This window comes from Pseudochaenichthys georgianus, unplaced genomic scaffold, assembly GCF_902827115.2.
Source record: "Pseudochaenichthys georgianus unplaced genomic scaffold, fPseGeo1.2 scaffold_410_arrow_ctg1, whole genome shotgun sequence".
Classification (NCBI taxonomy): Eukaryota; Metazoa; Chordata; class Actinopteri; order Perciformes; family Channichthyidae; genus Pseudochaenichthys; species Pseudochaenichthys georgianus.
In genome coordinates, this window is record NW_027262975.1 from 135,001 (window position 1) to 149,436 (window position 14,436).

Here is a 14,436-nt window from a genome sequence, read left to right on the forward strand (position 1 = left end):
GCACCTCGAATCCCAAATCTGCCTCCTCTGTCCTCGTTGAAGTGCAAACAATGTGAGCTGCAGTCTAACACGAAGACTCTGTCGAGAACATCCATAACATTCATCCGTTTACATTCACCCGTATATCATATTCCATTTACGTGTATATCGACTCTTCTTGCACATCTCAAAACATTCTCGTGCGCTATTTTATCCGTTAGATTTGTTTGATGTCCGATAGATATTCACGTTGCTCTGTCGGAGGAGCCGGTGACTTCAGTTTCTCATGGCCTTGTCTACACCGTAGCTGCTGAGCACATGGAGGTGAAGCCAGATCCTTCAGCTCCAAGCCTTTTAACAGTGCGTTCACACCTGACGCGAAGCATCTCGACTACAGTCAAAGGAAAGTCAATGCTAAGACGTGAATTCGACTGGGCGATGCGAGTTAAGTGGATTCAGCAGCCACTTTGCTTTGGTGAGAGTTACATCTTCTCAACTCGAGCTATACATCTTTGCTGTCCCTGAAAGCCAATCAGCGGTGAGAACACGTACATTTAGAAGTTAAAGGTGGGGTAGGTAAGTTTGAGAAACCGGCTCGAGATACACTTGTTGTTATATTCCATGGAATGCTCTTAACGTCCCGATAGCAATGAATATCTGAAGTGCTTTGACAAACATGTCATCAGTGGAAGCCGTGGCGCTGTAAAAAGCACGACCAATCATCTGAGCCGGCTAAAGTAACTGGATGGCCTACCTGCCTGTCAGCCTTCCATCGGGGCACACACTTATCTCGTGCCCTCATTGGTCATGTGCGCGTTCGTGTGTGTTGGGGGAGGGGCTCTGAAGGAAGTGGCAGATTTGTTCCGGTCGTGTATTTTCAAATTCTAGCGCCCTCGAGCCGGTTTCTCCAAAATGACCTACCCCACCTTTGAGTGAAAGTAATTGTTTATGCTTTTATTTTAAACGCGGTTTTGGGTTTTGGGATACAAGGGAAGCCAAAGGAAAAGAACATATAGGAGTAACCCGTTCATTGCACTTTTGTTGAGTGGAAATCAATGGAAGAAAAGGATATTTTTGCCTGGATATGGATCATTTAAAGTATCAAAAGTAAAAGATTGGTCCATTTCAGAATAATATATATATGTGTTTTATAATGATTGATCATGAAAGTGTTCTCAAAGCTGGTAAAGGTGCAGCTAGTCTGAATGGCTTTGTAGACTGCAGGGTAGCTGGTGAAGGTGCAGCTAGTCTGAAGTACTTTGTAGACTGCAGGGTAGCTGGTGAAGGAGCAGCTAGTCTGAAGTACTTTGTAGACTGCAGGGTAGCTGGTGAAGGTGCAGCTAGTCTGAAGTACTTTGTAGACTGCAGTGTAGCTGGTGAAGGTGCAGCTAGTCTGAAGTACTTTGTAGACTGCAGGGTAGCTGGTGAAGGAGCAGCTAGTCTGAAGTACTTTGTAGACTGCAGGGTAGCTGGTGGATTTACTCCAGGTGGAACTAAAGTCTGATTCAACACTTGATTAGATTTCACATCCCTCATCCACATCTGTAAGGTGAGGAAGAGGAGTAGGAGGAGGAAGAGGAGTAGGAGGTGTGTTTGAAACGTGTCACATTGTCCAGGTGTGGAGAGACAGCGATGCTCGTCTGCTCTCTCGTGTTTCATATTCTCACACATGCGAACACACACAGGGCTCTTTGTGAGTGGCTCTACTTGGACGGCGTTGAGGCTTCGATGCACAAAGTCTCACGCCGCAGGAATTCACTCCTGAGAAATGGTTTGCAGCGGGAAAATACAACTCTGAATAAAACGGCAGATGAGGCACAAGTTAGCAACACAAGGAACGGCTCTTAGTCAGTGTCCTTCGGCGTCCATTTGAGACGCCGAAGGACACTTGTTGCGTCAGAAATGGACGCCAAAGGACACTGACCAAAAGCCATTCTTTGACCAAAGGGAGTGAGACTGTCTTTGCAAATCTTACGCAGGTTAACTATATTCTACTTTTACTCAAGTACAAGTTCTGAGTACTTCTACTTTTACTCAAGTACAAGATCTGAGTACTTCTACTTTTACTCAAGTACAAGATCTGAGTACTTCTACTTTTACTCAAGTACAAGTTCTGAGTACTTCTACTTTTACTCAAGTACAAGATCTGAGTACTTCTACTTTCACTCAAGTACAAGATCTGAGTACTTTTACTTTTACTCAAGTACAAGATCTGAGTACTTCTACTTTTACTCAAGTACAAGATCTGAGTACTTCTACTTTTATACAAGTACAAGATCTGAGTACTTCTACTTTTACTCAAGTACAAGATCTGAGTACTTCTACTTTCACTCAAGTACAAGATCTGAGTACTTCTACTTTTACTCAAGTACAAGTTCTGAGTACTTCTACTTTTACTCAAGTACAAGTTCTGAGTACTTCTACTTTCAGTCAAGTACAAGATCTGAGTACTTCTACTTTTACTCAAGTACAAGATCTGAGTACATCTACTTTCACTCAAGTACAAGATCTGAGTACTTCTACTTTTACTCAAGTACAAGATCTGAGTACTTCTACTTTCACTCAAGTACAAGATCTGAGTACTTCTATCTTTACTCAAGAACCAGATCTGAGTACTTCTACTTTTACTCAAGTACAAGATCTGAGTACTTCTACTTTTACTCAAGTACAAGATCTGAGTACTTCTACTTTTACTCAAGTACAAGATCTGAGTACTTCTACTTTTACTCAAGAACAAGATCTGAGTACTTCTACTTTTACTCAAGTACAATATCTGAGTACTTCTACTTTCACTCAAGTACAAGATCTGACTACTTCTACTTTTACTCAAGTACAAGTTCTGAGTACTTCTACTTTTACTCAAGTACAAGATCTGAGTACTTCTACTTTCACTCAAGTACAAGTTCTGAGTACTTCTACTTTTACTCAAGTACAAGATCTGAGTACTTCTACTTTCACTCAAGTACAAGTTCTGAGTACTTCTACTTTTACTCAAGAACAAGACCTGAGTACTTCTACTTTTACTCAAGTACAAGATCTGAGTACTTCTACTTTTACTCAAGTACAAGATCTGAGTACTTCTACTTTTACTCAAGTACAATATCTGAGTACTTCTACTTTCACTCAAGTACAAGATCTGAGTACTTCTATCTTTACTCAAGAACCAGATCTGAGTACTTCTACTTTTACTCAAGTACAAGTTCTGAGTACTTCTACTTTTACTCAAGTACAAGTTCTGAGTACTTCTATCTTTACTCAAGTACACGATCTGAGTACTTTTACTAAAGTACCTCTTCCACCTCTGATTGTAATCCTAATCTCCATCTTCCAGAAATATAGTAATCTCTGTTTCGATGTCGTTGAGATTACATACTTCTCATATTTCCCGATGACTCGTTGCTCCTGTTGTTTTGAGACGTCGCACAAACGGTTTCTCATCTGGAGTTTTTTGTTTTGCATCACACCGTCCCCATGTCGTCCTCTCTCCTCTCTCCTCTCTCCTCTCTCCTCTCTCCTCTCTCCTCTCTCCTCTCCTCTCTCCTCTCCCCTCTCCCCTCTCTCCTCTCTCCTCTGGTGTCAGACTCTCTGTCACTCTCACCTCCTCCAGCCTCCTTCCTCTCACACATCTCAGTTTCTTTCTGTTTCTCCTATTCGTGGCGTCCTTCTCTGGCGTCCTTCCCTGTCTCTTCCTCGTCTGCTTTCCCTCTCTCCTTATCCCCTTTGTCATCACCTCATTCTTCATCCAAACACCTCCTTCGCTCTCTGTTTCTCACGCCGTTTCTCTTCCTCGGCTGATGCTCGTGTCCAGGGTTGGACTTTAAAAACATAATCTGTTACATGACTTAGTACATGTCATGAGTAACCTAATCTAAGTGACACCATATATATATATACAATATATACAATAAGTAACCTGATGATGTGTACCTTTGGATTACCTCAGCATCAAACGCAAAGGAATAAAAGAGAAGCAAATATCAATGAGATGTTTTTTGTTTAGATTGAGGCCAGACCTACAGGATAGTAGAGCTTCCAAAAAGTGTTTTAGTTTAATATATGAATTAAAAACAGACAGTAAAAGTCCTGCCATCAAAAGGTTACTTAAGTATAAGTACAAAGTGTTGTCAGCTAAATGTACTTAGTACCAAAAGTACTAATTATGCAAATTGATCTTGTACTCTAGTATAAGTAGAAGTACTCAGATCTTGTACTTGAGTAAAAGTAGAAGTAGTCAGATCTTGTACTTGAGTAAAAGTAGGAGTACTCAGATGTTGTACTTGAGTAAAAGTAGAAGTACTCAGATCTGGTTCTTGAGTAAAAGTAGAAGTACTCAGATCTTGGACTTGAGTAAAAGTAGAAGTACTCAGATCTTGTACTTGAGTAAAAGTAGAAGTACTCAGGTCTTGTACTTGAGTAAAAGTAGAAGTACTCAGGTCTTGTACTTGAGTAAAAGTAGAAGTACTCAGATCTTGTACTTGAGTAAAAGTAGAAGTACTCAGATCTTGTTCTTGAGTCAAAGTAGAAATACTCAGATATTGTACTTGAGTAAAAGTAGAAGTACTCAGATCTGGTTCTTGAGTAAAAGTAGAAGTACTCAGATATTGTACTTGAGTACAAGTAGAAGTACTCAGATCTTGTACTTGAGTAAAAGTAGAAGTACTCAGATCTTGTACTTGAGTAAAAGTAGAAGTACTCAGATCTTGTACTTGAGTAAAAGTAGAAGTACTCAGATCTTGTACTTGAGTAAAAGTAGAAGTACTCAGGTCTTGTTCTTGAGTAAAGTAGAAGTACTCAGGTCTTGTTCTTGAGTAAAAGTAGAAGTACCAGAGTGTAGGAATACTCTGTCACAGTAAAAGTCCTTCATTCAAAATGTTCCTCAAGTGAAAGTAGAAAGTATTCTCATCTAAATATAGTGAAAGACAGTGAAAGTAGTCGTTGAGCAGATTGGTCCATTTCAGAATAATATATATGATGTGTTTTATAATGATTGATCATGAAAGTGTTCTCAGAGCTGGTGAAGGTGCAGCTAGTCTGAAGTACTTTGTAGACTGCAGGGTAGCTGGTGGAGGTGCAGCGAGTCTGAAGTACTTTGTAGACTGCAGGGTAGCTGGTGAAGGTGCAGCTAGTCTGAAGTACTTTGTAGACTGCAGGGTAGCTGGTGGAGGTGCAGCTAGTCTGAAGTACTTTGTAGACTGCAGGGTAGCTGGTGAAGGTGCAGCTAGTCTGAAGTACTTTGTAGACTGCAGGGTAGCTGGTGGAGGTGCAGCTAGTCTGAAGTACTTTGTAGACTGCAGGGTAGCTGGTGGAGGTGCAGCTAGTCTGAAGGACTTTGTAGACTGCAGGGTAGCTGGTGGAGGTGCAGCTAGTCTGAAGTACTTTGTAGACTGCAGGGTAGCTGGTGGAGGTGCAGCTAGTCTGAAGGACTTTGTAGACTGCAGGGTAGCTGGTGAAGGTGCAGCTAGTCTGAAGTACTTTGTAGACTGCAGGGTAGCTGGTGGATTTACTCCAGGTGGAACTAAAGTCTGATTCAACATTGGTTAGATTTACCATCATTCATCCACATCTGAGAAGTAACTAAAGGGATTAAATACATGTAGTGGAGTAGAAGTACACCATGTACCTCTGAACAGAAGTGGGGTAGAAGTACTCAGTAGCAAAAAATATAAATACTCAAAATCGTACTTAATTACAGTACCTTAGTTGATGGACTTAGTCACGTGACCTGATTACGCCTGTTCTTCACGCAGCTGTAAGAGAACACCGTTCCCCTGGTAATCCGTTCCATGTAATCCGTTACTCGTTAGTGTGAGACGCTTCACGAACTCTTCCTCATCTGGTTTTCTCCTCTCTCATTATCCCCCAGTCTTTGGTAATCACCTCGTTCTTCATTTAAACACCTTCTTCCCGGTCTGCTTCTCACACGCCTCCTCCCACCTACCACAGAGCCTATTACTTCTGTCATCGTCTCTTCAGCCGAGCCAAGCCGAATCAATCAAACACGTACAGCACGCACCTGTAAAACCCATACGTCCAAAACCAGGAACTGGACTGTCTGACCAAGTGTCCACTTTAATACGCAAGTCAAGTTCAGAGGTAGAAGGGGGTCCCTGCTCCGCCATGGCCCAACGTGCAAACAAAATGACCCCCGTCAAACCAAAGATGGACACCATTGGTGGAGGTACTAGGAGGAAACTGGGATATACCCCAAAATAATATAATACGGCTTCTTTAAAATTAGCTATATGGATATTTTTCTTAAGTAAACTGGACTGTTTTATTGTAATATGTAGGATGACCTTATATGCTGTATAACCACTCTTTTATTTCCTTTTTGTTATACCTGTGTTGTTTGCGTTCTCAGTGTTATTATTGATTTGATCTCTACACGTTTTGTTTTATATTCCTATGTTGATTTTTGGGGGATTTGAGACCTTCTGAATCAGGGGTGTCAAACTCAAGGCCCGGGGGCCAAATCCGGCCTGCGACTTCATTTCCTGTGGCCCCACAAGAGCTTGCAAAGAATATAATATGTTTGTTATACGGTTACATGGCGATTTACAGAAGCACGTTGCCCATAAACTACATGTCCCACAATGCATCTCAAATTTGACTTTTTCTTCTAAATATGCCTTTTTTTCTCAGAATTGACTTTTTGTTCAAAATGTCACCTTTTTTTTTTGTTTTGCTTTTATTTTAAAATCATTTTGTAACATGCTCACTGAAGAGACTTGCAATTATTTGCCCTAGACTTCTGCTTTCAGACGTAGTTAATTATGAAGTTATTACCCTATCCGATAATAATCCAATGCAGAGGCAATAATGTAATATAATGCATTATGTTTAGGGCCGGGACTTTAACGCTTAATTAAGATTAATTAATTACACAAAAATTAACGCGTTAAAAAAATTAACGCATTTTAATCGCACTTATTTTTGCACAGCGGAACGTTTCTCACTGGATGAGTTTCCGGTGTACCGATTATACTGGAGCACCAACTAACGTTCATGACTTCAGCATGGGACTTCACACAACAACAAACCACGGTGAACAATAGTCAAACATGAACGAACAAGCTGATGAGACCGCTTTGGTCGGCCCCGTGGATGGGACACTTTGTTTTAAAAAACGGACGGATGGAAGCGTCGACAAGAGCCGCAGCACATCAAGCCTAAAGTATCACCTAAATGCAAAGCATGTAGCAGCTAGCGTGTAGCAGCTAACATGTAGCAGCTAGCATGTAGCAGCTAGCGTGTAGCAGCTAGCGTGTAGCAGCTAGCGTGTAGCAGCTAGCGTGTAGCAGCTAGCATGTAGCAGCTAGCATGTAGCAGCTAGCATGTAGCAGCTAGCGTGTAGCAGCTAGCATGTAGCAGCTAGCGTGGACGTTAGCCCGACTCCGAGGGCAAGGAACCACACCCTGACCCAACCCACACTCAACCAGATGACTGGTTTCAGGGCCAGGATAAGTGAGTCCACGTCTGAGAGAATAACCAGCTCCCTGCTCACTGGACTGCACTCGCCTGTCGACCACCTGGAGTCACATCCATGTGGAAACTGCTTCTCACTGTTCTCAGGTCAGATATGTATATTTGATTAAAAATGCGATTAATTTCGATTAATTAATTACAAAGCCTCTAATTAATTAGATTAATTTTTTTAATCGAGTCCCGGCTCTAATTATTTTATATATATATATATATTTTGATATAGTCTTAAAGTTACAACCGGCCCTTTGAGTGCAACCATAACGCGAATGTGGCCGTGATGAAATTGAGTTTGCCCCCCCTGTTCTACATGTTGTTAAAGAGATTGAAGTACTACTCGATGTAAAGGGGAATGTGAGATAATAACTAATAAAGAATACGTTTAAAAAACCACACATCCGTCCACCAGCCGTTCTGAAACCTCACGATCCTCCCAGCTTCTCTTGTCAGTGCCTGATTAGCAAATCCAGCCTCGCCAACACAAACATGTTTCCTCCTGTTACACATGGTGTCACACCGCCTTCTAATCACAACCACACGCAGTTCCTGGAGCGAGCGGCGCAGAAACGACCTGCGCTCCGAGAGGAATGTGCACCTGAGCTCAGGGATGAGCAGCAGGGGAGACAGGGAGCAGAAGTCTCGCTCACAGTCTGGCCAGGTTTCAGCTAATGTAAATCAAACATGCACCCACCCTAGTGTACAGAATTCCTCTATTATTTTTCCTTAATGTTTATTTTATTAGCTTTTCTTTTTTAATGCTTAATGTCTTTCATTTTTTTTTTTGTAAAGCACTTTGAATTGCCTTGCGTTGAAAACTGCTATATAAATAAACTTGCCTTGCCTATCGTCTTATGAAACCACCTCCAGGACAGACTACATGTCCAGCATTCAGATGTAAAGACTTGAAGGATGTATCCGTCATATGAACAGGAGACACTGTGGTGTTTCGGCCAAGCACCGATTGAGTCTAAGGCTCCTCCAACAATGCAACACATGCCATACTTAAGGGTAAGAAAAGATGTTGCATGGATGGTCCTGGAGTACACAGGGTGTTAAAACATGTGTGCTGATGTGTCTTACCTCCGTCCTCCCGGCAGCAGAGAGGCAGCAGATGTATCCAGAAAGATCCTGCACGCAACACTCGATCTTCTTCAAACTATTGTTTCCCAGCCAGCTCCTCTCCTGTGTCTACCTCACACACACACATGCACACACACAGACAAACACACACACACACAGCTTGTCTGAGTGCTATTCTCTCCTCCCTCTGTCTCTCTCTCTCTGCCTCTCTCTCTCTCTCTCTCTCTCACCATAGAGAGGGATCAGCCTGGATGCTCTGCCTGTGAGGACGCTTTGTCACATGTGGATCGTGACACAGCAATCATATATCTTCATACGCCCTTTCTCTGTCTCTCTGTTTCCCCCACACACACACACACACACACACACACACACACATAGCTGACCCACGACACGCTCCTCGGCGGCAAATGGGAATTCCAGCTCTGCTCGGCCCATCAGCAGAGGGCTGACCAAAAGCTGGAGCCGGTTTTACGAGGTCAGGGTTATAAAACTGTTAGCAGATTTAGTTTATTTAAAAACAACTGGCCTTCCTCTTCACGCGCTCTCTCCTCCCGGCACACATGGGGGAGGAGGGACTCAGGCTTTACACCTAAAGCACATTAAAGAGGCAATACTGAAGTGTTAAAATACAGCAGAAACTCCCTGCTTTCAAACCTTACTTTAGCTAAAGTACAACAGGTTAGAAAAATACTAAAACACGTCCCTTTGCACGCTTGCTTTTTAACTGCTAACCCTCCTCCTCTTGGTTTAGGCTATAGTTACATATTGCATCTGTTTTGTTGTTTTCTGTATTTGCTTGTAACGAGTCTTTGAAGAGGAGGAAACAAGTGTGGGCCTCACGAGGGAGGGAAACGAGTATTTGTATACATGTGTTTTTTGTGTGTTGCACAAAACCAGATTCTCATGATATGTTTGAACATTACTCAGTTACATTATGTAGTGTCTCTACTTTAAAGAGTCCTCTCCTGCTGATGTTCAGGTGTATATCAGTATGTAGTGTCTCTACTTTAAAGAGTCCTCTCCTGCTGATGTTCAGGTGTATATCAGTATGTAGTGTCTCTACTTTAAAGAGTCCTCTCCTGCTGATGTTCAGGTGTATATCAGTATGTAGTGTCTCTACTTTAAAGAGTCCTCTCCTGCTGATGTTCAGGTGTATATCAGTATGTAGTGTCTCTACTTTAAAGAGTCCTCTCCTGCTGATGTTCAGGTGTATATCAGTATGTAGTGTCTCTACTTTAAAGAGTCCTCTCCTGCTGATGTTCAGGTGTATATCAGTATGTAGTGTCTCTACTTTAAAGAGTCCTCTCCTGCTGATGTTCAGGTGTATATCAGTATGTAGTGTCTCTACTTTAAAGAGTCCTCTCCTGCTGATGTTCAGGTGTATATCAGTATGTAGTGTCTCTACTTTAAAGAGTCCTCTCCTGCTGATGTTCAGGTGTATATCAGTATGTAGTGTCTCTACTTTAAAGAGTCCTCTCCTGCTGATGTTCAGGTGTATATCAGTATGTAGTGTCTCTACTTTAAAGAATCCTCTCCTGCTGATGTTCAGGTGTATATCAGTATGTAGTGCCTCTACTTTAAAGAGTCCTCTCCTGCTGATGTTCAGGTGTATATCAGTATGTAGTGTCTCTACTTTAAAGAGTCCTCTCCTGCTGATGTTCAGGTGTATATCAGTATGTAGTGTCTCCACTTTAAAGAGTCCTCTCCTGCTGATGTTCAGGTGTATATCAGTATGTAGTGTCTACTTTAAAGAGTCCTCTCCTGCTGATGTTCAGGTGTATATCAGTATGTAGTGTCTCCACTTTAAAGAGTCCTCTCCTGCTGATGTTCAGGTGTATATCAGTATGTAGTGTCTCCACTTTAAAGAGTCCTCTCCTGATGATGTTCAGGTGTATATCAGTATGTAGAGTCTCTACTTTAAAGAGTCCTCTCCTGCTGATGTTCAGGTGTATATCAGTATGTAGTGTCTCTACTTTAAAGAGTCCTCTCCTGCTGATGTTCAGGTGTATATCAGTATGTAGTGTCTCTACTTTAAAGAGTCCTCTCCTGCTGATGTTCAGGTGTATATCAGTATGTAGTGTCTCTACTTTAAAGAGTCCTCTCCTGCTGATGTTCAGGTGTATATCAGTATGTAGAGTCTCTACTTTAAAGAGTCCTCTCCTGCTGATGTTCAGGTGTATATCAGTATGTAGAGTCTCTACTTTAAAGAGTCCTCTCCTGCTGATGTTCAGGTGTATATCAGTATGTAGAGTCTCTACTTTAAAGAGTCCTCTCCTGCTGATGTTCAGGTGTATATCAGTATGTAGAGTCTCTACTTTAAAGAGTCCTCTCCTGCTGATGTTCAGGTGTATATCAGTATGTAGAGTCTCTACTTTAAAGAGTCCTCTCCTGCTGATGTTGGATTATATGTTGAATATTGTATCATAAGGGAACAACCTGTTCAGCTTCACTCAGCGTTGGAAGTCATTTTTCTCGAACACGTCACATAAATCTGAGGGGAAACGAAAGCCTTGCACTCATCACTCACGTTTAGAAAATATACAGGATATCATTTTTGGATCATCCTCCGTCATCTGTGAAGAATCAGGTGCCTGTTCGGATGAAAACAACAATAAGCAAAGTGAAACGAAACGACCTCATCTTTAACGTTAATGAATGGAAAGATATTAACGAGAGGCGTCACACGAGAGATAGCCTCCTCACACAACTGCTGCAGAGTATTGAGATATATGACGACAGCTGCTTTGCTTTGCTTTCTGCATTAGATTGGTTTTGATCGTTTTAAAAAATAACTTTATCGCTGGCAGAGATACACACAGTTCTCCTGAAAAGCTTTGAGGATAAGTAAAGACGGGATAAAGCGATATATATACATACAGTCCATTCAGCAAAATAAGCAGCGTTAAATCCAAACTGACACTAATGGCGAAGGTTTCACCCTCTTATCGAGGTGTGGAAGGAGATAAAGAAATACACAGACATACAGCGTAGAAATACTTATACAAGTCGGTAACTTAAGTAAAAATACAGAAGTGTAAGCATTAAATATATTTCAATTACCAAAACTACTACTGCTCATTTTGCAAACTGGCCATTTTCTTGAATAATAATACATATTATATCTATTGGTTATAATTAATGAAGCATTATTGTATACAACATTTCAATTCGGTTAGGGTTTATAATTGGATTAGATTAGATGTATTATATTGAGGAATAAGACCCTTTATGTATCGCCATGGCGACATTCAGCTTTTACTAACTGGTGAAAATAATGACGATTTGTTTTTAAAGTACAAATTGTATTGGAGTGTGAAGTAGCAGAACATCGAAATACTCAAATCAATTACAAGTATTTCAAAATTGTACATGTTGGTTACTTTCCACCAGTGCAAACACATCCCATCGTATAGTACCAAAGCACTGACTATGCATTCCTTAAAGACAGAATGGGGGAGGTTTCAAATAGCATCAGATATATAACAAATATTTGAGTCTCATTTAAAAAAGAAAAGGCAGCCAAACCGCGTGGGAAGTGTGAAGCCCAAGTAGGTGAAACAGAATAACATGAGCTGACAGCATGTGTTCAGATACTCATTTATACCACACATATACAAACACACACACACACACACACACACACACACACACACACACACACACACACACACACACACACACACACACACACACACACACACACACACACACACACACTCTGTCCTGGTATGCAGAGTGAAAACTCTCGGGGGAAATAAGGGGAGCAAGCAGCACACTAAGTAGAGCTTAGAGGGTCAAAAGTTTAAGAAGCACAATTACCTGAAAGACCTCGGCTGACCCCCAAATTTCTCACCTTCTGTTCCCTTTAAACACACACACACACACACACACACACACACACACACACACACACACACACACACACACACACCTTCGACAGAGGCGATTTACAGCCACCACCAACAGGCTCCCACAGAGAGACAGTTTGTATTTTTGAATGATCACCGCCGAGAACAGTGTCGGATTGAAAAGCCGTAACTCACCGGGACACAGCGGTGGGAAAAGTATTCAGGTTCTACTTCTCTGAGTCAAAGTACTAATACCACACTGTAAAAATAGTGCATCAAGAATGGCACTTAAGTACAAGTATATGATTAGGAAAATGTACCTAACATATTAGCAGTAAGATTTGATTGCAGAGAAAACTCAAGAAATATTTCAAAATATTTTAAAGCAGGAAATTCTTCACATTTAAGAAGCTGTGAAATATTTTTAAACAAAACTTCTTAGTAAGATTTCTGCCCATTAATAAACCTGTTAACCCACTCATGGTGTAGTTACTTAAATATAATGTTGGAGGGTTTAATCTTTACCAAATAATCATATTTTAAAGTCTTTCTTAGGTGTTGTGTGTCAAAATCAGAAGAAAGGAAATTGCCTCCAAAGACGTAGTAGAGTAGAAGTATTACATTACTTAATTTTAGCTGACGCTTTTATCCAAAGCGACGTAAGAGCGGAGCTGACATATTCCCTTCAAACACGCAGCATCGTTGCAAGTGCTGCTGCAGAGTTAAACTCTGTGTATAATAATAATACATTCATTTTTATAGCGCTTTTCCTGGTGCTCAAAGACACTTCACATAAAACCAGAAACTGAAACAGTACAAATAATGTATTGAGTTGTAAATGAAAATACCCAGTAAAGTACAAGTACCTCAAACAGAGGTGGGAAGTAGTGTAGTACAAATACTTCGTTACTGTACTTAAGTACATGTTTCTGGTATCAGTACTTTACTCCACTACTTATTTTTCTGAGGACTTTTTATTTTGACTTCTTACATGTTGAACACAAATACCTGAACTTTCTACTTCTCACATGTTGAACCCAAATACCTGTACTTTCTACTTCTTACATGTTGAACTCAAATACCTGTACTTTCTACTTCTTACATGTTGAACACAAATACCTGTACTTTCTACTTCTCACATGTTGAACCCAAATACCTGTACTTTCTACTTCTTACATGTTGAACTCAAATACCTGTACTTTCTACTTCTTACATGTTGAACACAAATACCTGAACTTTCTACTTCTTACATGTTGAACCCAAATACCTGTACTTTCTACTTCTTACATGTTGAACTCAAATACCTGTACTTTCTACTTCTTACATGTTGAACACAAATACCTGTACTTTCTACTTCTCACATGTTGAACCCAAATACCTGTACTTTCTACTTCTTACATGTTGAACTCAAATACCTGTACTTTCTACTTCTTACATGTTGAACACAAATACCTGTACTTTCTACTTCTCACATGTTGAACTCAAATACCTGTACTTTCTACTTCTTACATGTTGAACTCAAATACCTGTACTTTCTACTTCTTACATGTTGAACCCAAATACCTGTACTTTCTACTTCTTACATGTTGAACCCAAATACCTGTACTTTCTACTTCTTACATGTTGAACCCAAATACCTGTACTTTCTACTTCTCACATGTTGAACCCAAATACCTGTACTTTCTACTTCTGACATGTTGAACACAAATACCTGTACTTTCTACTTCTTACATGTTGAACCCAAATACCTGTACTTTCTACTTCTCACATGTTGAACACAAATACCTGTACTTTCTACTTCTGACATGTTGAACACAAATACCTGTACTTTCTACTTCTCACATGTTGAACCCAAATACCTGTACTTTCTACTTCTTACATGTTGAACTCAAATACCTGTACTTTCTACTTCTTACATGTTGAACACAAATACCTGTACTTTCTACTTCTCACATGTTGAACCCAAATACCTGTACTTTCTACTTCTGACATGTTGAACACAAATACCTGTACTTTCTACTTCTTACATGTTGAACCCAAATAC

General features: G+C 40.6%; 1 protein-coding gene across 1 annotated transcript in view; it reads right to left on the reverse strand.

The window, feature by feature from the left end:
• Positions 1–8,818, reverse strand: part of ndp (norrin cystine knot growth factor NDP) — a 45,307-nt gene extending 36,489 nt beyond the window's left edge. Inside the window, exon 1 of the mRNA XM_034078309.2 lies at positions 8,542–8,818. The gene's annotated coding sequence lies outside the window, so the exon portion shown is untranslated. The remainder of the gene's footprint in view (positions 1–8,541) is intronic.
• Between the last annotated feature and the right edge of the window lie 5,618 nt (positions 8,819–14,436).